Raw genomic sequence first — 23,506 nt, 5'->3', positions numbered from 1 at the left:
TTTTTTAATTAGGACGTAGAACACAAAGGTTCTTTAGGTTGTCGTAGGAACTTGTTCCCACAGAAAAAAAAGCTCTTTTACTTGCACAAGACTTTTCTTAACTATGTGAAACCTGTTTGTTTTTGTAAGTGATTTAAACAGTAAGAAAACACCTGTTTCAGTTGAAATGCATTTTGTGTTTTCCAACACCTAGAGTACTTCAAAGGTTTGCCAGGATGCTTGTCAGGTATGTCCTAGGGATTTAGTGATGCCTTTTGACATCTGGGGCAGGAGCACCAAGGTTCCCATCATAACCAAGATGCGATGCCAGAACTTGGAAGGACTTAGGGAGCTTTGGTAAATGGTAGTTATGAATGTACTTATGAATGGCAAAGCTCTGAAGGGGTTGTATAAAAGTTTTCTTCAGGTTGATATTTTTAATGTTGTATAAATGTATCACTTTGGATTTGGTAATTGCCTCGTAAACTTAGGCATTTAAGTTTAGTCATATATTCCACAAGAGCACTGAGATTTTCATTGCAAACTTGCTCTTGTTTTGTTAATACACATGAAGACGTAGGTGCATCGTTTCTGTCCTGTGTTGGTGTGCCTCGTGCTGTGCCCTTGTTACCATAGGAGCTCTAACACATCCGCCTGAGGTACTTTTGCTGCAACAACTTTCAGTGGGCTAGTCCCAACACACCGACAGTTCCTGCTGGCAAGGTTGTCTTTGAGCTAAGAAAATATATTGGTACCATTACCAAACTATAGTAAGTTAATGGAAAATATGAGGGAAGAAATTGCATGTAAAGACTTTAATGTTGTAATGCAAATAATGGGAAGTAAATGCAAGAGGAAAGGTATACTAATGCTAGCTTTTAAATCACAGAAGTTCTTAGTTTTTCTCTGTTCTAAGATCTCAAAGCAGCTGAACTTACTTCAATCCTATTATTTGGATTTCTGGGGTTTTTTCCCCTCAAGATTAAATTGTAGCATCGGTATTACAACTTCGAAGTCCCAGTTAAGATTTCCCAGTTGTGAGTTTCTCTTGGACCTGTAGCTTAATGTTTCCAGACTTGGTTCAGTGTTCTAAAAAATTGCTTTCCTTTCATCGTGAAATAGGCTGAAGTTCACCCAAGTAGCTGGTCACATCTTCTTAATCCATGGGAATTTTTGTCCAGAGACAGAAATCAGGAGCTTGGTGTGCCCTGCTTCACCAGCCTGGTGCTGCTTGAGCAGGCAGCAGTTTCTGAGCTATAGGGTGTGACAATGGTTTGCTCAGAGGATGGGAGGATGTGCTCCTGCTGCAGTGGCTCTGCCTCCTGATTCCTGGAATTACCTCGCTCAGCTGAGTGACATCGCTTCTTCACTGAGTATTAAACTCTCGATTGCATGACTGTTACGATTTTTTTGTTTCACAGTGTTGGAGCTAAACAGTCTGCCCTAAGAATTTGCTACCAGCTGTTTTCACCAATGTCTGCAGTTTTTGCCTTTATATCAATATACCACTGGTTTTGGCTTTTATGCATCACAGATAGCAATCTTAATAACTAGTGCAGAAGGGAAATGCAGTAAGACTAGCAAAAATATAAATAATCTTTATAAACATGATTTCAGATTTTATATGTATCATGCATGTTACATGCACGTAAGGTGCATATGTAATATTTTAACAATAATTTAATAAATGTATTATATTTATAAATGTGGACTTCTATATATATGCACACACTGCTTTACGGTACCTTATCTTTCAATTAAACACAGGTCTGTGTTTTCTTCTGCAGTTAAGTAAGTACACAATTATGTATACATAGTTGAAATACTCATTTGGTTTCTTTCATCATAGGGGTGTTCTGATATATTTAAATGATTCCCTATTAAAATTACTTGGAGCTTGCATTTAAAACAGCACTCAGGCAAAAATCCAAAAATAATGCCTTGAAAATATATTCTCTTTAAAATTAATACCCTATGTTTTCTCAGGTTCAGTAGCAAAGTTTTCAGTAATTTGTCACAGCTGCCATCAGGTGAGAGGATCCTCTGTCCTTGTATCTGTTGATTGTACAATGTGCTCCTCATCTTAACTGAGAGCTTTTGTGAAAGGCACAGTGAACTGCTTGTTCATTGAGGTCACTGGTCTCTTTGTAAGAGAAATGGAATTTTCCTGCAGTTATTAAGTTCAAACACTTTTACTGAATAGAATAATATTCTCAGCAAGCAGTGTTTACTACCTGCATAAAAGCAATTTTTTTAATCTTGTGATGGTTATGTGGTCTACAATTAATTAGCTGCCTGTACAACGTTAGGAAAATGTATTAGATTAATTTTGTATAGTAAAACTGTGTGGGTAGAGGTTGTACTCCAGTTTTGTATTTCCACACACCACAATTACTATTCTCATGTAAGTGGAAACAGTGTATTACAAAGAGACTGATATTTCTGATATCATTGTTTCTGCCTAATTGCTTGTTAGGGTCTTTAGATTATTTGCTGTGTTAATTTAGAATGTTTTCCCTAGAGTGCAGTAGGATGTTTATTTGCATTTCAACTCTAGCAGTCAGACTATTCCTGTTTGCAGAAATTTTTGTTGTCTCTTGGTCACCTTTTGGGATAAAACTAGAAAACAGTAAATTGCTGATTGCAGTGGAAGCACATTGGTTTCAGCTGGATTGGATAAAGTCAGATGTGCTGCCATAGGACTATGTAGCACTGGTTGTGTGAATGTCTTTAAGAAATCAGAAAAGACTTTTCTTCTCTGAGGCAAGACATCAGTTAGAAGAAAGAAAGAGGGAAGTAATGTCAGATGAAGGCAATAATTTCTCCTAAAAGACTGCTGAAAGAGTGAAGACCCTCTGAATATGCTAGGGATTGTAAAACACATCTGATTTATTTGTAGATGTAAAAATTTGGGGACTTCAGAAGTCTTCTAACAGAACAATTATGGTTTTGGTTTTGTTGGGTTTTTTTTTTTTGGAGTGACAGCAGTTTGAGTGCAGTATTGATTGGATTTGAGCTGTTTAGTTTGCATAAACAGGCTTTTAAAAGGCAAATGAAAATTCAATTGCATAAACATTTAAATCTGTTGAGGCAAGTATCTGTTTGCTGCATTGATACAGATATGAGTACACATATATACATATATATGTATACATATATGTATATATACACATAATCAGCCTTACAAGAACTAGAAACCAACTCCATCTCTGTAACCAGGAAGTGTCAGAGAAGTGCTTCAAGAGTGAGTAATACAAACAGTACAAATAACTTGGGCTGATGTAAGAGAAAATTTAAGATCCAGCAGCTGAGAAATAAAAAATAGTGCTTTGAACAAATATGAGAAGGAGCAGATTAAGATACAATTTTTTTATCTGTTGGAAGCTTTTATTAAAAATACATGAGTTAAAATACTGTGAAAATGAGTGAATATAGTAGGTAAATATCTATTTTTTTGTCATTTAATGATTGGTACTTTGTATGAAGGAAGTCAACAGAAACTGAAGAAACTGCATTGGATTTATTTTGCTTTAGCCCATTGGTCTTAAGGACTTTCCTAACTAAACATTCTGGGGGACACAGGAAAATCCATGGTCTTTTTACAGTACATGCTTGAAATATTTTTGAGAAGAGGAGACCAGATGCAACTCTTTCAGAAAACAAATGCTTCTGAGAAAGAGAAGCTCCTGTCAGAGTGGGTTGGCAGGTGACAGGAAAACACCTGTTAATTAGAAAAACTGGTGGGTACATCACAGTCAAATAACTAGTGTCCTGCTTTGAAGAGGTGGTTTCATGTTGTTGGTGTAAGGCAGAGTACAAGGAATGCTGCCTACATCTTCTTTGTGCAGTACAGGTCCTGTAGGACTTAGACAAACTTGCTCTTGGTGTCTGTAAAATAGCATTATTGGTAAAAGAATAGTCAAGAGCATGTGTAAATAGTCAATAGCAAGTGTAAATGGAAGTCTGAATCTCAACTCTTGTGAATTCTTCCATCCTGAGCTTCTGAGAATGGACAGCTATTATCTTCTATGCATGATGATTCCCCAGCTCTAAATTATCCTATTTCTACCATAAGGCTCTAAATAAGATGTTTGTCCATTGCAGCATGCAGGGCTTCCCTCCTGGAGCCAGGAGGGTCTCTGAGAACTCACATAAGTTGGGGAGATTTGGTAAATGAATCAGGCCAAGCACTGCAAACCAGTCTAGCACCTGAGCTGGCATCAAACAAGCCTTTGGAAGAAGAAGCTTTAATTCTTCAGGTGAGTATGACCGCAGCTAAAACTGGATTTTCTAGTGTGCTATTTGTGGTGAAAACTACTGTTCTAGGATTTATAGAATCTAAGATAAAAGCCCCAGTCTGTCTGGTTTTTGGTTTTGTATGTCAAAGCATGTACTTTCAACTAAAAATGGCAGGACAATGGCACAGTGGGAAGATAAGAATCAAGAAGCTTCCAATTCTGGTGGTAAAATATTTTTTAAGGAGTCTTCCAATTCTGGTGGTAAAATATTTTTCTCTATCCCTTTAGCTTCCATAGGTGTAATAGTTCTGTATGTCTAACATACATTTTCTTGTTATTATTATATATTACTTTTTGTTTATTTTATTGGTCTAAAATTGCCTTTCTTCTATTTTAACTTTGGAAGGGCATGTGGTTATGTTTTAACTGAATGTCTGGTAATAGAAAAGTGTCATTTTAGAATTAGTGTCTTCCTGCTGGCTGCATTTCTGTGCAAACATAATAAAATCTCTTCTTGATTCCTCTGTTTCCCCTCTGTCTGTGTATCATCAGCTGAAACTGCAAGCCCCTTTTGAGAAAGAAACTGTCTCCCAGTGAAACGGAGGCTTGGTCCCAGCTGGAGCCCCTTTGCATTACTCTTACATAAATACTGCAGGAATAATTGAATCCCACCAATGGCAAACCCAATAATCAAACAACAGCTCCTTCGAGCTAAGATGATGTTGTTGTGCATGGGGATCATCCTGAGCTGCTGTGCTGATACAAGAATGATTTGGATGTTTGTCTGCTAATACACTAAAGAGATGAGCAGAGACCTTGGGTGGCTCCTGTGAGCGAAGACATTGCTGCCACCCTGGCACATTTTATTTCTGTCTGAACCAGAGGTGGGTTGCAGATGAAATTTCCAGCTGGTTTCATGCCTGCCTGCTCCTCCATCTAAATTAGAAAGTCAGTAATGGAATTACAAAATATCTGTGCCAGTAATGTTTATACAGCAGGCACTATGCCAAAAGCTTGACAATATCATAACTTAATTAAATGGGAGTGTATGTATGAAAAAAAAGATAATTCAGTTGTGCTTAGGGTATATGGCCTCTGCTTATCAGGCTTTCCTGCTTAACCTAAAACTTCTCGGACAGGATGTTTTTATCTTCTGCAGGCCAAGGTCTCTTTTGCAATGCTGCTTACATCCCAAGCCAGTTTGCAAACACTTTGTAATCACAGCACATTTCCACCAGTCTCTTCCTCCTGTTCACATTCTTTTACCCATTTCAGTTTAATTTCCCTTTGTGGGGGACTGAGTCTGAGTCACTCTTGGGGGATTTTCCTTCCCTTGACTGCAAAGGAATTCTGAGCAATGGACTCCCGTTTGTACACGTGTAATTAAATACCTGCAGTGTGAGTCTGGATATTTTCCCTCCCACTTTTATAATTTCCCTTTTTTCTTTCTAGGTTCCTTTGTTAACTCTGGGTATGTTTCCCTCTTCTTCAATTTAAATCTCTTCTATTTTTTCTCATAAAACGAATCCACATTTTCCTTCCCAGTTTGGTCCCTCTTCACAGCCTGAAGGTCTCACACTGCTCTGTGCTGGCTACAAAGGTGCATCAAGTTAGACTGGCTCAAGCTGGCCTGTGACACTGTTTTCAGGCAGGAGTAGAGTCTTCCAGGTTATGGCACAGATTATACGATAGCAGCCAGACTATGTTGGGTTACATTGATTTAGTATATATTTTTTATTTTATCTTTTTATTTTATCTTTTTGGGGCAGGGCCTGAATTTATAATGAGGCAAGGAAGGTGTATGGGGCTGATACATTTCTATTACCCAGTGGTTTGATTTGTTTCGTGCCTCAGAGCACTGGGATTCAAGCTTTTAAAGAGACGAAAATGTCCTGAAAAATTGTTATTCCGTTTGGGTTTATGGGTTTTGGAAAGACATCCATGGATTTTAGAGGCTTTGGTAGCTATGTTCAAGCAGGAATCAGCATAATCCACAGTGAAGGTTCCTGAGTTCCTCCACACAAACTACCAGCAGAAGAGAGTTAAGCTATAGACTATGCCTGAATGGATTTAGGTGGCAGCCTACTGCTTTCTTTACTTCTAGCAGTGCAGGCAGAGCCAAAAAGCCACTGCACAGCCACTGAGAGCCCTCTGGGATGCACTGAGCTTCTTTGGACCTTCCAGTCTGGTCCAGCCAATCTGGCATTGAGTCAATTAAAACAAAAATGTTCAAATTATCAGTTTGATGGAAAGGATGAAATCACACACAAGATAGTTAAGCCTCCTCACTGAGAAGGTTGATTCTAGCCAAAAGACTGCAAAAAGCAGATAACCCCACCAAAAGACTTCAAAAAAAGAGGCACCCCAACAGGGTGGCAAGTCAAAAAAGAGCACTGGTTTCTTGTGGTTTGTCTGAGCAGTCTGAGTGCAAATGGAACTTTTGATGAGACCATTTGCATAAAGGGCATATAAGGTTTCATTTTAAGTCTTAAGGTATTTGGATGTTTATAAGGATAAAATTATTTCTCAGAAGTATCAAACTATAGCAGATAGCTAGAGGTCACACTGCTAAGCTGTAGGAATTGGATAAGTGTTCGTTTAATATGACAAGTGAATAATTTTATGTTAGCATAATGCTTTCAAAAGCTTGTTTTATATTTGAATTGCTTATCAATGATTTATGTTGCACACCACAGGAACAGAAACAGTGACTAGCTTAATTATGCATAAAAAGTAAAATGCTTATGATTTTATTATTTTCTGCAGTACATAATAAATTTTCTATTATTTTCCCATGAAATATAAATATTTCAGTATATTTGAATATATTATCCAATAAATATAAACTGAGCCATTGCTTCTCTTCAATCTTTGTCCAACAGAATTATGAGTTCCAAGTCACTCATTCTGTCATCTGTGATAGAGAATTGTGTATCTGGACATTTACCTTCTGGCTGCTGACTTGTACTGGACAGTGAACAAAGCTGTAATCAAAGCAGCATTTAAGCTTGGTGTATAACTAGTTTGCTGCTTCTCTTCCACTGCATATGTAAGTCATAAGAAATGAAGATTGTTGTTGTGGGAATAGCATAAAGCAATCTAGAATAAGTACATTTGAGGTTTTAAAATACCAGCCATTTTGATAGGTTTTAAACAGCCTAGAGCAACTTCAAAAAGATTTCAGGAGCAGCCATGTCCAAAAGGTGTGTATGAACCAGTGAAGGGAATCTACAACCCAGAAGCCTTCAAATAGCATTCTTAATAGAAGAGATTTTGGGCCCGGATGTATATAAACTCTGAAAGAAGAAGCAATGCTCATTCCTGGAGGATGGACAGCAGGACAATGTCTGAGATGGAATTCCATCATTGTAGGTGACAAAGCCCAAAAGGCAGAGACCCCAGACCTTTTATGCCCACAATCATTTGAGAAATAAGAGCAGTAGAGGCAAGACAGAACATCCCATGCCCCTCTGGGCACCTGCTGAATCTCATAAACTGTTACAGGTTACAGGATGATGGGTCTGAAATTCTGTATTATATTAATTTAGTATTATGTTAATTTTTAATTTTTGATATGATGTCTGACTGGGGAAGGAAGATGTAATTAGCTCTGCCTTACTGAACTCTGGTAAGAGTTGGGTGGTGTGTTATGCCCAGATCATGCCATACAGTAGTACCTCATGAGAAATAGACAGACTCCTTGTTAGGTACAGCACTGTACAGCAATAGAGGCAAAATTGAATTTTGCTACAAAGATGATAAAAACAAAATAATGAGAATGCATTGGCTGGGCTAGAAAATTTATCATTGCTATGCAGAGAAGGTGACATGAGGGGAATATGGTTACCCTGTGCTTGCCTCCCTTTATTCTGCTCTGTTTAATGTAAAGACATTCCTATTCCCTATTCAGACCTTCTCCCTGTATTTCAGGGGTGGCACATGGGCAGTCACTGGGCGAGGACTGAGCTGGATATGCAGGAGGGTGGCCCAGCTGCCACTGGGACTGGGGAGGTCTTTAAATGGAGTCACACAAAAGTGGTGCTTACCCCTGCCTCTTTGCTGGCAATGACAGCTGAATTGCCTGCCTGTACCTGAAGGCAGCTGGGATTTGTGTGATCACTGAGCAGTGCTGCAGCCAGGAAAACTTGATACACACGTGGGATCAAAAGCTTGTGTTGGCTATTGATACTGGACCTTTTCTGCAAGTGCCTTACTCTACCACATTTACAGAATCAGCATCCTATGGTTAACCTGTGGATATCCTATGGATAGCCATCCCATGGTGAGTCCTACCTGGATGCAGCAAAGGAGGATACTAGAGCCAGGAGAGTGATGTGAAGCAAGAAGAGTGCTTGCAACTGGTGCCTGAGGGTGACTGTCCTGTAGACACTGACTGATGGAGGAGAGAGTCAGACACTTGTGTTAGAGCTGCCCCGCCATATGGGGGCAAATGAGACTTTCTCCTCCTTGATTCCAGGCACAGGAAATCTCCAGAAAGAATCAGAGAGCAAAGTTCACTCATCAGCTTCTTTCTTTACCCTCCCTGTGACTTGTCTCAGCGGTTGCAAAAAGAAGAAACCATTTTAAAATTGTACTTAGGCTTCTGCTCTAGTTTTTGGTTTGGCCTATCACAGGCCTATCCACTCCCTCAAACCATATGTAATCATAAAAATGTAGAGAAGTTCAAATAGTGTTTGGGAATGCTTTCTGGAGAAAAGCCTTTCCCAGTTTCTCTTCTCCATTCCATATACTAGGCTTCTGAATGCTTTTAAATGTATTTTTTATCCATGATTTTTGATTATAAAAATTGTGTCCTATAAGTTTGACCAGACCAAGTTTCTTCTCTAACTTTCCTTACTTCACTGCCACATAATTTTATTCTAGAATTTGAAACAACTTACAGAATATGATGAAGGAATAAGAACTGTTCATATAAATCAGCTTTGGCTGAATGGCCAATATAAATTTACCTTTAAATTATTTCTATAACATAGTTATTATTTAAATTCTTGCAGGAGAAGACATTTCTGGTGCTATTTCCAGAGAGCTTTCAGATTTTGATGGATATAAATGAGGATGAATTTAGCCTGGATCAGCAAAGGCAGATACATGGGCAGACCTCTCTGCTATTGAGGTTCATCAGGCTCAGAGGCTTCCAGTGGGAATACTGGGTTTGAATTTCCAAAGGATCTGGAGCTGTCCCTAAGAGGAGCAGGAGCTCTATCTAGTCAGTTTTGGGACCTCTAGTTAGGTGTGTGCTGTATTTGACTTTTTGTTTCAAATTTATTTTCAAGTCACATCATTTGTACAATTGTTTCAAAATCCTCCAGCCTCTTTCCACCAGATTATAGTTTGGCCCAATATTCTGGAAATAATGACCTCATTCAAAATCCACACCTGCCTGATGATTTCAAGGCTGGCCTTGATTTGAGTGTGGAAGTACAGAGTGTCTAATGCAAATCTAATGATGCACAGAAAGTAACTATTCCAAGCTATTCTAAAACTAAGCAGAGCGTAGCATTTACAACTAGAAGCCATTTAAGTATTCTCAGAATCGCTACTACTTAAGCTGTGTTCATAATGTTTATCTAAATGCAAATGAGAACATTGCTGTTCATATCTATGTTTGTCATTTTGTTTCACTTAGTTTGTCAGGAAAAGAGCTTTGATAAACTTTCTGAAAAAAATACTTATAACTTTCTAAAATAAAACTTTGAATGTTTATCAGCCTGGGAGCAGCACCACTTCCCAGGTTATTCTGCCTTTCATGCAGCTCAATTTCTAACCACATTAATGTGCAATGTGCTTTTTGGGAAAAAGCTCCTCTCATTTCTTGGAGGCATTTAGCTGCTTTTCAGTTTTACTCTGAGTGAAAGGTGAATGCAGATGTTCTTGGCTTTGGGAGTCTTCATCCACCCTCCTGGTTAAAAAATTTAATAGCGACTTACCTAAACAAGGTGGTGCCTTCTGAGCAATTAATGATTAAGAGCTTGCACAAGATGTGGAACACATAAAAGCCTTAACATCAGCAACAAATTGGGAAAACAGTAATTTCAAAATTAATTTTAAATTAAAGTATTTAAGTGACTTGCAGTACATTAAAGTCGTGTTGTATTATACACAATCAAAGCCTCCCCTAAGAAACAGCAACAGATGCAAGGTTACTGTATCATCATTGTTATTTTAAGAAGCATTATTATGCTTTGTGGTTTGCACAGTGCTGCATTGGTGACAGCTCAGAGAATTACTTCGAGAATGCAATTTCATTTGTATCAATGACAATTGCTTTGGAGAGTGTGTAGTGACTGCAGTGAGAATGGCAACTTAAATCCAGCCTAACGTGGAGTCAGTGCTGGTGCTGGTGTAGGGAGCAGGTGTCTATTTTGCAGTCTGTCCCCAGTGCAGATACCTTGCAGGAGGCAGGAATGGCTCCTGCACTGCTGGTCTCAGGTGCCTGCAACTGAGGAGTCTTCCTCAGAGAATATACAGTATTTTTTGTCTTTCTTTCTGCAATCTAAGAGTATTTCAGAAGTCTGTCTAAAAATGACAGAAAGCAAAACAGTAAATTTATTTGTCTTAGACTGGCACTCTCCAGGAGAAGAGGAATACAAGACTAATAATTACTAACCTTTCCTGGAAAACAGCTAGACCAAATAGCTAAAGCCATTGTAAGTCACTATTCAACCCCATGACCAAGAGTTGCTGAGGAAAAATAATTTCTTAAAAATCTTGCATAGCTGTTTTCCATTCATTTTTAAACAATCCTCTGTGATTACTTCAATTTTCAAGATGCAGTGTACAGAGAGAGCTCTGAAACTCATTGCTTTTCACTGTTCAAACCTTATACAGCTAAACCTGTTAGAAAAAAAAAAATCTAAGAATGTACAAAGTAGATAAGGGGTGATTTTTTTTCTTTCTGAAAGAAGTGGAGGAATTCTTAGTAAACCACTTCAATTCAGCATTTTTAGGTGAAATTGAAAAGGTTACTATGTGTTGTTAAGATAGAGCTTCTGAAAACATATTTTCTTGATAGTTATTAGCTACAACCTGAACTATCAAAAATTTAACAGTTACTGTTTGCAGTGTGAGTTTTCCATTTCTTGAACATTATTGAAAACTTCTGGAAAGTGGTCCAAAAAAAAAAAAGAAAAATTGAAGTGTCAGCAATAGAAGCCAAAAAAGAAGGATGAAGACAGTCCAGACAGTCATGTTTCTCAGAAATAATTGCTCTCCCTTTCCAAGCAAAGGTCACTTCAAAAAGTATGAGATATTGTAAAAAGAGAATTTAAAAAAGAAATTAAAATCAGGTGTGAAACCTTTCGGAAAAGAGTATAAGCTGGAAACCAACTGCATTTGCTGAGTTCTAAACAACTTCTCCAACTGGCTGTATGACAAATGAATGGCTGTGCCACTTGAATCAGCATGGAAATTCTGCAGCACTTCATGCCAGATCTGAAATGGGACAGACTGCTCGTTATCTCTGCAGCATTTCAGAACTGTAGAAAAGAAACAAAATTGTTTATCCAAAATAAATCCCCAATATAAAAAAGTTGTGCAATTGGACATGAATTTTCCCATCTGGAGAAGAATGACTGTCAACAGTTGAGATGATCCTTAAAAGACAAGTCAGAGGATGCAATCTGTCTGTTGCTTTGAGTTCAGGGGCCATCTGAAAGTGAACAAGTGACCCAAGGGAAGCATCCAGGTTACACAGTTTTTGCAACTTTTCTTGAAAAATGGCTTTTATACTAATTAATATAAATATTAAAATAAATGCCATGAACATATATACCACCCCTCTATAGAAACACGGTCCAAGCATTGAGCCAAACACAGAAAGTAGAAAAGGGCAAAGAGATGGAAATAAAGATTTTTTTGTAATTAATTCATCAGTTTCTGATAGGAACATCAGCACAGCAAATGTGTGGTCTCACTATGAAGTTTCCTAGGAGAAAAATAAGGAAAGATGAACCCTTTGTTCAAACACCATCTGGGTGTTGATGGCTCTTCACCCAGGGCTAGTGTCCAGTGCTCCACTGAGCAGCTCATCCCTTGGCTGCTGAGAGGGGGCCCAGCCACTGCCTGGGAAAAGTGCTGCAAAGTGAAATAAGAGGTTGAATAAGTTGTGAATCATTGGTGGGAAGGCATGGACTAAGTATTTTCCCCATGGAGCTGCCTACTTAAACTACTTAAGGATAGTGCTGCAGCCACTGACATGCTTCTCTTTTTTTAAATGAGCACCACAAGCAGATTATTTTGATGGCAATACTATGCTCAGAGACCCAGACTATCAACTCTTTTTCACTTCATGAAGCTCATTTTCGCTGTCAGTGAAACCTGAGACAAATCTCACTTCACCTTTTTCCCCTTCGCAGAGTACCCCAGTGCAGTTACAGACAGGTGAGAATGGGGAGAGGGTTTCTTTGTAACTTTCACTGTCTTTAACAGTGACTTATCTCTCCCTTTTAGTTTTTTTTTTGACCCCTCCTTTGCCAACATCATCCTCCTAACAGTATTTGATTCCAAATAGCACTATATGGCACAGAATGAGAAAAATTTGGTACTGAGAACAAAATTTATGTTTGTCTGAGGGAAATAGGTGCAATATAATTCTAATTTGCTATCAGGTAATCACCTATAGGATGATGTAATAGTTAAATACTCTTTTTTTCAGAGTTTGAAAAAGCATTCCACTGCTCTCCCCACAGCCACCCAGCCTGTCTTTTCACTGCAGATGGTTATCAGGTTGGTCAGGCAGGATTTCCTCTTCATAAATCCATGCTGGTGTGTGCAAGCACAACCAGAGTGCACTAAGGCACCTCCTCCAGCTTCTGATAAAGTTGTTATCAGACAGGTCCCAGTGGAAACACCAGTGTGGTGCTCCTCTTGAACCACTCTGTACTGCTCTCCTCTTGAAAAAAATGGTCATTTTATAGCCAAAGGCCATCAAGCTGGTCAGGCAGAATTTATCTTCATTAAATCTGTACAAACTGTTCCCAGCCAGCTGCTTCTTGTCCTCAGAAGTGCTCTCTAAGAGGCCTCAATCCTGGAGGAAGTTTTCAAGTGCAGCTGAGTGACCCCACATTTGTTCTTTTGACCTCTTGGGAAGGGGTGTGCATCCTTTGCCTCTTTTTTGACTGATTTACACTCTTGACTGAAGGGACAGGTGACAAGGGGTGCGTATCTGCAGTGCTGATGTCTGCAGCAGACTGAACTCTGTGCATCTCCTTTGTCTAGAGGAACACAGGCTCTTCTAGGGCACAACTCTTACAGCCTCATCAAGGTGTTTGGGCATACTGAGATGAACTGCTGGCTGAAAGTGCCACTGACAGTGGGATCCGGGGGAACAAGCTCCACAGGGGACATGTGTGAGGAATCTCAGCACTTCAGGAGAGGTTTGCTCCTGTGATACCTGACTGCCTTGACACTGCCTGCCACTGAGGTGGGGAGGGTTGCAGTCACACAGGGAGTAAAACCTTAGCATCCTTTTTATTTTTATTCTTCTTTTTAACAGTAGAATATGGATTTGTAACTGGTGGCGACTGCAGCAAATCCCAAAGACTTTAAGCCTGAATGAAGAATTAGCATTTGTTATTTTTTGCCTGTATGCTACTGAAAAGTATGGCCCTTTATCAGATACACTCTGCCTAGGACATTCAGGTAAAGTTTGTATTCTGTATTAGTGTCATTAGGAAATAATCTAAACCTTCTTTTTCCCCTAAGACACTGAGGAAATGATTACATATCTTAGAATAACAGTAGATAGCATAAGATGGAGTGACCCCTGTGTGTTATTGTAGATATTTTGTGAATTACCTTTAATTCAACTGCCTGTAAACTCTGTTATGGGTTCTTCCCACAGCTAGCATTTCCAAGGAAACCCATTTGGTTAAAGAAGGAATTAAACCTTCCAGAAACTATGTGCAAGCAAACAATTCCCTCTAGTAACAGCTGGCAGATAAAAATTTTAAAAGCAGCTGCAGGTGTGGGCACCATGCATGGACTTTCCCCTTTTTGGAATGTCTCTGGTTTGTACTGAGGTCACACTAGTGGCAGTCACCCAGCTGCGTGGTCACCCTTCCACCCATGTGTCCTTTGGGAAAAGCAATATTTGTCTGCTGGAGTCCTGGGGACATCTGTATCTGCAGAATTGGCTTTTCAGTCCACTTTGTTGGATGTGATGTGCTGTCTCATCACCTTAGCCTTAATTACTGTTTTCTGAAGATTAAAATCTGAACAAATAGTGACTATTTGTATTAAAGGTTTTTAAATCTAGTTTTATTCTAACTTCCATTTACTCTCAAGGCTGCTGTGAACGTTATTTAAACAATATTTGAAATGTCACTACAAAAAAATTATAGGAACAGCTGATTTTAATGCAAAATTAGCAGAAGGGATAAAGCCCTGAATTTGAAGAAATCCACTTTAACAAATCTAGTTTAAATATCTAAAAATTTACTTTATGAAATCATAATGAGCTATAGTTAATGTTCTGTGCATATCTAAACATTTTTCCTTAAGTTTTCCACAATGCTTAGTTTTCAGCTTTCTAAACAGAAGAACCTGGGCAAATTTTGATGTGATTTTTAAGAAAGACAGGAAATAAATCTTTCTTAGCCTTGAAAGCAGTTGTGACATCCCTGTTGGCACAAGTTCTCGCCACATACAGAGTTGTAAACAGCTCTGACACAAACACAGACATTTGCAGCCTGCAACATTTGCTCAGAGTATTAGACCAGAGGCAGCTGTTCAAACCCTGTATCTAAAATTCTTTGAGTGAGCTGGGCATTGACTGAAAATCATGCTTTTTAAAGTGATCTGACCCTGTGACTAGAATATGCAATGCTTGAACGGAGGGAGAATAAAAAATATCATTGTAATGGAGTTGAACTCTGCAAAGATGCATTTAAAGATGCTGGATCTTTAAAAGGTGATTTTTTTCTAACTTACAGTTCCATCTGGGATATATAGTGATGCAAGTTGTTTGTACCAGCCTTGGAAGCACAACCTCTCCAGCACCTGGCACAAGTTTGATGGTGGCTTCTCAGTTCCTATCACCTTATGCAAAGCATTTTACTTTTGTTTCACAAAGGAAGAATTATCATCCAGTCCCTTTTCCCACCAATATTTTCTCTGAAACTCAAATTTTTTCTTTTGAACTGGGGTGGAGACAGTTATTGTCCAGAGTAGGTGTTTAAAAACCCCCATGTTTGGTCTGAATTGCCATCTTCATTTCATCCTAGAAGAGATGCTCACCCTCAGGTCCATCTGCTGTGGCCCTGCCCAATGGCAACGTTGGAAAATTGCACTTTTTGATTTCAGTAACAGCAGAATTCATGTGCCAGTCATGAGGTACAGGAATTCTCCTTCCATTTCTCTCCCAGCTCCCCTTCTCTTAGGACCCAACAGGCAGCCAGGGAATGTCGCACACCTTCTTTCTCTGTCCTTAGCAGCCTGATACTGTTCTTACATGCAGGATAAACAGATGAGAAAGAAAACCTCAGTTCCAAGTGTTCTCTCCCTCCTTATGAACACAGACACTTTTTAAACCTCTCTATGTGCCTTTCTTAATGCAAATAGATTCACAGGTCCTTTTAAGTGTAATAAGAAGCAAAAATAAGTTTGGAATGGAGCTTCCAACCTGAATTTGCTTTTGTCAGTGTGCTGCATAGGTTTCTTTTAAGACTATGTTTTAATTGAAGATTTGTTTTTCAGTTCATCATACAATGCATGCAGGTTTGATTTCTTTGTAATGTTTTTGCTTGCTTATCAATTTTCTGTAGCAGTCTATTATCATCCATTCTTGGAATGAACACTGCAGCACAGTTTATTTGTTTGCATTAGGTTATCAGAAATGTGGTTCAGTCAGAGCTTAAAAAACGAAAAAGAATAAATTACAAGTCTCTTGAGATACGATAACTCACTTCAGCACTTCAGTTTTATATAAGGAGGGCAGGAGAATAAATTAAAACTACACAGATAGTCCTACTCTTCTTAATTCTTGAATTCAAGTGCTTTTTCCTCCTGAGATAGTTCCTTCAACCCATTTTTTTTTGTGCATTGTGTATTTAAGCATTTATATATAGCCTGCATCTTCACCTATAAGTAGCAGCTACTCTTTTGAAAACTTCAGGTGATAGGAGGAGACTTTTTAAAAGCCTGACATAAAATTGGTGCAGTGCAGGGGAATGGTAAATAGGAAGGAAAAGCAGCAGTATAGCAATATTGACAGTCAAAGCCTGTAACACATAACCTTTGGGCTGGCAGCTTGGCATGCACAGCCAGTCTGGCATTAGCATTGCCTCGAGGGAGGCCTCAGTCTCTTTGACCTTGAGAGTCTTTGGATGAGCAGAAAATGGGATAATATTGAGGTAATACCTTCTCTCCTAAGGGATGTGCCATTTATTAGCAGCTTTTACATGTTGTTATTTTGTTTATCATGGAAAATAGCCTCAGAAAGAGCAGATTGCCTCAGCCCCTGAACACAATTATGCACTGAGGGACTGTGGGAACATCGAGTTAGGAGAAGCAGACCACACAAGTAAAGGAGAGGCTTGCGTTAAAGGCACAGCTGACACAAAAGCAAGAGCTTCTGCAAACATGCCACAGTGAGGTGTGGGGGTCCTGATATATCCCAGGCACAAACATCTTGGTGTCCTGCCCAGGTAGGTCCTCATCTCTGGGCAGGTTGATCCACTCGCCCATGGCCAGACTCTCAAGGATTTCCTGGTTAAATAGTTCCCTGTGGGAAAGGGCTGCCTCAATGGGACTGAAATGTCTAGTCAATTGTGACACAATTCAGCTTTGAAGCAAGCTTTGGTTTTACTTTGAAAAAAAAAAAACCTGTTCGTTTTGAAGGTGACAAATAAAACATTTCTACAGTGATGAGCTTTACCACTTCTGAATTATTTTTATTTTTATAGCGCTTTCTGGCTTCCAATTTTTTGTCTCAGGGTTGTATGTATAGCTAAATCAGATATGACACACACTCAGTGATCATTTAAAAATAATATTTAACGCAGGAATTTCCACAAATTTGCCCCTAATTTTAAGGAGAAAACATTGTAATCATCTAGAGCCCAATTCCAGCATGATATGCTTCAGATTTTCTTCTGTACATTTCAGTTGTAACTCCAATGGTTGGAATAGAAATCCTCGCTTAGTACAACACCATTACACATCTTTACAGTCACCACTGAGTTCTCTGGGAAACAATGCTTGGATGTGCATTTTTCATTGAAAGACGAAAAATGGGAATGATGCACAACCATTCTGCTCAGCTAATATAAACTGCACTCTTACAATATTAACTACAAATTCACCAGAACACTATGAACTCCAGAGAAGCACATAAGAAAATTAAAGGAGCAGCATCTGTAACATAATAAGTAGACATTAGGTGGGGAGGTACTCTAAAACTACAACAGTTCAGTCACCCAATAAATATATGCAGAAATGAAAATGTTGATAATACAGTGCATCTAAAGAGGTTATACCACCATTAAGGGATGTTCAGAGTACATTGGTACAGTAATTTACCACAAAGAAGCAAGCAATCTGTTTTCCTTACAGGAAAAAATCAAGTGTGACAACACCAGTAAGACAGATTTAGAAAGGCCTTTTTCAAAGGAGTTTGACAGATAGCCATCCATTTTCCACTTTCAATCTGAGTGTCTCATTTTCTCTGGTTTGTATCAAAATTGAAAAAAAAATGCACTTGTTTTATATTTCATATAACTCTATATTTGAGTAAACATGATTTGTTTGGCTATAACGTATTTCCCCAAAAGACAGCAATATCTTCAGGTGAGGGTAATAGAAATCTTCAGCTGAGGACACCGAAGGGCAGAAACCCCTCCACCTTCTCAGATGCCTTCTTAATCACCATTGTTGTTCATATCTCATTTTTTCATGGTATGTATGATTTCATCATTGCTCACATCAGGCTTCACCATTCCTCATCTGCATGTTTTCCCTGCTGGACATCTGATACCTTGAGATTATGGATTAAAAAGATTCAAAACTGATGATCTTTGTTTTAATTCCTGTGGGCATCTAACAGGTATGCTTATACAGCACAAACAGTTTTTTCATGAAGTCACCACAAGGTGACCTTGTTCATCATATTCTTTCATTCAAATAGTATTTTTTTGTTTTCAAATTTTGTTGTGATGCTGTTTTGGAAAAGCAATGTACATTCTTTTTTGCTCTAGAAGTCCAAGGTTGTTTTGTTAAATAAATGTTGAAATGTTTTTCAACATTTATATAAAGACATACTGTTTGACATAGATGTTCACTATTCATTTTTACTCTTAAGTTCTGAATTCACACTACTCAGAAATATTGCATCTGGGGCAATAGCTATTTCCCAACACTGATCAAAAAAAATTTGTAATTGGTGCTTACATTAGAGTTACCCTATTACTATAGGCATGTAAAACTAGTAATAACAGGAAAAAAAAGACTGGGCTTGTTTATAATTTTGAAAACAAGAGGACATTGAACCTGTTCTAAGACTTCCCAAATATGGATTAAACACATCCACATGGTGTCACTAGACCTTTATACCAGTTCCAGTTCAGAAGAGTGTCACAAAATGTCTAACATTACTAACAGTAAGTTTTGAAAATACTAAAAGATAGGATCCCCTGATGCTGACTTTTGCTCTTCAACAGCTGGGTTTAAATGCTTGGTTCTGGTTTGTAAAAACTGCTCAGAATTTCAATTCCTCTGAGGAGCATACTCCCACACACGAGCAGCCTTGGGTGTCATGGTGTCATTTGGGTGCCAAGCAACCTTTGGACAGTGTGATGTGGGTATGTTTTAAATTGACAGGTCCCAAAATAACAAGCTTAAATTCCAGCAGGACAGGTGTTGGATTAAAAAGGATTTCATGTGCAGCCAACAGGTAAAAAAGCTGGGAAACAAGCTACTAGCCATACTGTCACAGGTGCACAATAATGTAGTATTGATTTTAAATTTGAGCAGTTTTGGCATATAGAACAGTCATCAAGAAAATGTGTGTCTGCTTATTAGACCTAATTCAGATAAGAATGGATTCAATGCATATTTTTGCATCAAACTGATAAACAGTCTTGAAAGGCAAATATGCTACTGGCAGCACATAGACTAATGCTCATTTTTCAGTTTTAGAACAGAAAATGCAGGAACAATAGAAATACTCATTTCTGAATGCTTTATGTACTTGAAATTAAAAATCCTCTACAGACTTTGAAATTGTTTGGACCATCTGCTTGTCAGAGAGCAGCAGCTGTGGGCTGTTTCACAGAAGAAGGTGATTTGAGAGCCAAGGGTGACAGCTACAGTAGCACGGCTGTCCCCGTTCTGCCGAGGTGCCCCATGGCACTCGGACAACAAGGACAGAGCAGGTGCTGTGTCCATAACTACAGCCCAGTGATTGCCAGGCAAGTCTGCAGTAGCAAGGCAGGACCATGGCCAAGTCAGGAATTCAGGTCACCGGGCTGGGGTGGGTGGTACAATGCTGGGTGCAGGCACCCCTACAATGAAGCTCAGGCAAGGACTGAGTTCATTAACACAGGTCCTCAGTGAAGAAGTGAGGTCCCAAAGTCTTCCAGCTCTTGTGCTGCATGTCTGAGCCAAGGTTTCCCAGCCACACTGAGTCAGGGCACGCTTGGACACACAGGCAGCCAAATCCATGGGAGAGGGAAAGGACTTGCAGAGCCTCTCAGTGCAGTCAGAGCCCTGACACTGCTCACCTTTGGGTAGCACAGTTGAAGACCTGGGCTAACAGCACTTAGGAACTTTCAGAGACCTGGAAGCTTTCAAAGATCCTTGCCAGCCTGTGGTCACTGCCCTGTCAAGAAAATGCTATGAGTCAAAATATTTTCTGGTACTCCTCTGTTGGTAGGTTTTGAACATTGGAAGTCATCCTCCAACAGACATGACAGAAGTGGAAAACATTTGGATAACCAGTCCATCTAGGTTTCAGTGAAGAAGTAACAACTATAATCAAGTAATAATGTGCTCTTTAGCAAACCTAAAAGCTATCTCAGACCTACAGAATCCACATACCTGATTTTCTCACTGGTGTTTTTGAGAACAAAAGTAGAATTTTACCAAACAAAAAGTGCTGCAGAGCTGTTTATTCAAAGTGAGAAATTTTGGCAAAACCAAACAAATAGCTGCAAAAAATTGGAAAGCCAACCTTAGGGCACTCTGTGCTTCTATTCACATTAACCTTCTGCATCTTGATTAGCCACTCCCTTTTTACTCATAGATCATCAAAACAGTGAACAGATGCTTTAGTCTGCCAGCATCGTCTACTTTCAATTCTGACAGGAAAAAGATGTTTGAATATTGCAGAAAACAGGTTCTGTTCTAATGAGTCCAACAAAATGTCAATAACTTTCTGCTTGTGGTGAATGTAAACATTTAAATACCATTGCAAAGTGTGAGTTGCATCTGGTCTTTGGTGTGAAGCTAGCTCAAGCGTTAGGCTTTTACGAATGTATGTCAAAAATAACCCTTGTAACACACTTTTGTATTAACTAGCTGGCTCAGCCTGGTTACACATGCTCGTATACTCCTCCAATTTGCAACTCAGCTTCAGAACTCTGTTCATCTCATGTTGTCATAGAGAGCTGACTGGTGTGTGGCTCTGTTTCATTCTGTTTAACACATGAAAACATTTCCATCTTAGCAGTTGCTGGTGTTAAGCATATGTGTTCATCACAGGGATGCAACTCATTAACTAACATAACTAAGGAAGTTCCAAGCTATCATTTGCTTGCAGTCTTTGAAACAATCCCTGTGGTGTAAGACTGAACACAGATAATCTGGAGTCAGTTTGGTGAGTAACATGTTCCTCATCAGGAAGAAGAGGAAGATTCAGCAGTTCTACAATCTAGAATGAAGACTCTTCAATAGCACCAGCTGAACAGGTTACAAACTGGCCAGTTTGCAATCAGCTTGCAACCTGTCTTCACAGGGGTGGCTGCTGTGTCTTGCAGAAATAAATAAAGAGTTGTGAATAAAGAGGACAGAAAGCAGACTACTCTTAGGAGTGGTGGCATTCCTTAGCAGGACTAAGCACACAGGGAGCTACTGATGTACTTGACAAGAGGAATGTGTTTGTTGAATGGCCAGGCTCCCTAGAAGACAGAGTTTTGCAATTCTTTGTCTGTAACTGTTCATTCTTGCAAAACTTCTGAAGTAGTCACCACGATGGACAATTCTGTCTCCATCATTACATGTGTGACCATCACATGAGGGTTACTAACATGCTTTCTGCCTTGGATGGATCCTAACGAGATCAGGACTACCTTGGGGGTATGCCCACCCCCAAGGACTACTTGTTGGTAAACAATTCTGGTTTTAAAAGTTCCAAACATCTGAAGCCTGAACATTTTTTTGAAGTTAATACACCTGACCTGATTTTGGGGATTTTCTAGTTTGGAGAAAGGGAAGCTGAGTGACAACCTCATGGCTCTCCACAACTTCTTGAGGAGGGGAAGTAAAGAGGGAGGTGCTGAGCTCTTCTCCCTGGTATCCAGTGTGGGAATAGTTCAGCAGCAGGGGAGGTTCAGACAGTACATTAAGAAGTGTTTCTTTACCTAGATGGAATATTTCTTTACCAGCGGTCAGACACTGAAGCAGGCTTCCTGGAAAGGTGCTCAGGCTTAAATGCCTGTCACTGTTTAAGAGACATTTGGACAATGCCCTTAATGCAGTTGGACTGGAATGGGCAAGCAGAGTAGGGTGTGCATAGGGAGAGCCTTCCCTGCCACATGGTACTGGATCCCATTGCATCCCAGTTTTGGTGCAGTCTTGCTGAGGGGAGAATTCTGTCTCCTCCTTTAGCTAATTGACAGACGTGTTATTCCACTTGTTCTTGGCCTCCAGAAGGAGTACAGCCTGCTAAAATCTGTCCTCCAACTGTCGAAACCATCTGCTTGTCCACCTTCCAGACCATCATGACTTCATGTGCATGCAGAGGTATTGTGGGGGAGACACTGCTCTCCTTTCATGCAGAAACAGAATCATTTTATTAGAGAAGACCACTGAGCCAGGTGTGTCCCATCTCTCCACACTTATCCTATATCCTCAAACAGGGTTTTGTGGGTTTAAGGGCCCTGTGAACACTCCCTGTTGACAATGCTAGCTATGGAACTGGCTGTGGACCTGCAGGATCTATCACCTTCTCCTCAAACCCTTCCCTGTGAGGCAGGATCAAGTGGAAACCCCCTGGAAGCCCATGGCCTTGACTATTTTCTCCAGAGCAATGCAGTCACTCCAAGCACACTCCAGCTCTTCCAGGACATATTGTTGGTGCCCATTTCGGGGAGCATTGTGAATTATAGTCTGAGGGCTGCATGAACCTCAGCAGGCTTTCTCCTGGCCTGTACACCTTAGCTAAGTCCTTTTCCTTACTTCTGGGATAGTTGTGACCTTGCCTCTTTCCCCCATCAAAAATTACTGTAAAAAAAGCCATCTGTACAATGGCATTTCTCCCCGAGGATTCACATCCAGTACTCACCATTTGTTATGAGAACCTGCCAATTCTCCAAAAATGCTAAAAGTATAAATTCATGTTGGTTTTGTTTGGGAGTTTTGGGAAGTAATTTTTTTTCTTCCTCTTTTTTTTTTCTTCCTCTATTTTTTTTTTCCTTTTTTTTTTTTTTTCCTATTTTATTTCTTTTTCTGTAACATGAGTTTTCATTTCCCGAGTCACTGTTTTTTTCAGGTAAAATAACAAGTCCACATGATCCAGATGGCTGATCACATGGAACCTATTTCCAGCTTGTAGAGGATTTCACAGCTCACATCCATCCGGTATATGCATTGACTAAATAGAAATACAGAAACCTGAAAAAATTTAGAAGACCCTACCTTCTCTGAACCATTCAGCAGACATAAAACATCTAAATTCAACAAAAACAATCACAACAAATAATTCACATAGCTCTGCACACTGCATCATTTGCTCTGCTCTCTGATCTAACTCATGGGCTGGTCTGTCAGTCTGTCTCCTAGAGTGAGCTATGCTGCCTTGTCCCAGTGTCTCCAGAAATTTGTCACAGCAGGATTTCAGTCAGATTATTTAGACAAAATCCTTTTTTATCCCTAAGAAAATATCTTCTGTTGTTCACCAGCTGCAAAATTTTTCCCATTAAGTTATGTCAACAACAGAAGGAGATTATTTCTTACCTGCATAAGAAACGAACCCTGGTGCCCTGGTTAAGCTTTTTTACTTGTGCCAAAGAAGGAACTATTTTACTTTTTTTTCTCTTGCTTTTAAATTACCTTAA

This window comes from Poecile atricapillus, chromosome 1 (assembly GCF_030490865.1).
Source record: "Poecile atricapillus isolate bPoeAtr1 chromosome 1, bPoeAtr1.hap1, whole genome shotgun sequence".
Taxonomy (NCBI): Eukaryota; Metazoa; Chordata; class Aves; order Passeriformes; family Paridae; genus Poecile; species Poecile atricapillus.
The sequence above is the reverse complement of the archived record's forward strand: the minus strand, read 5'-3'. Positions refer to the sequence as shown.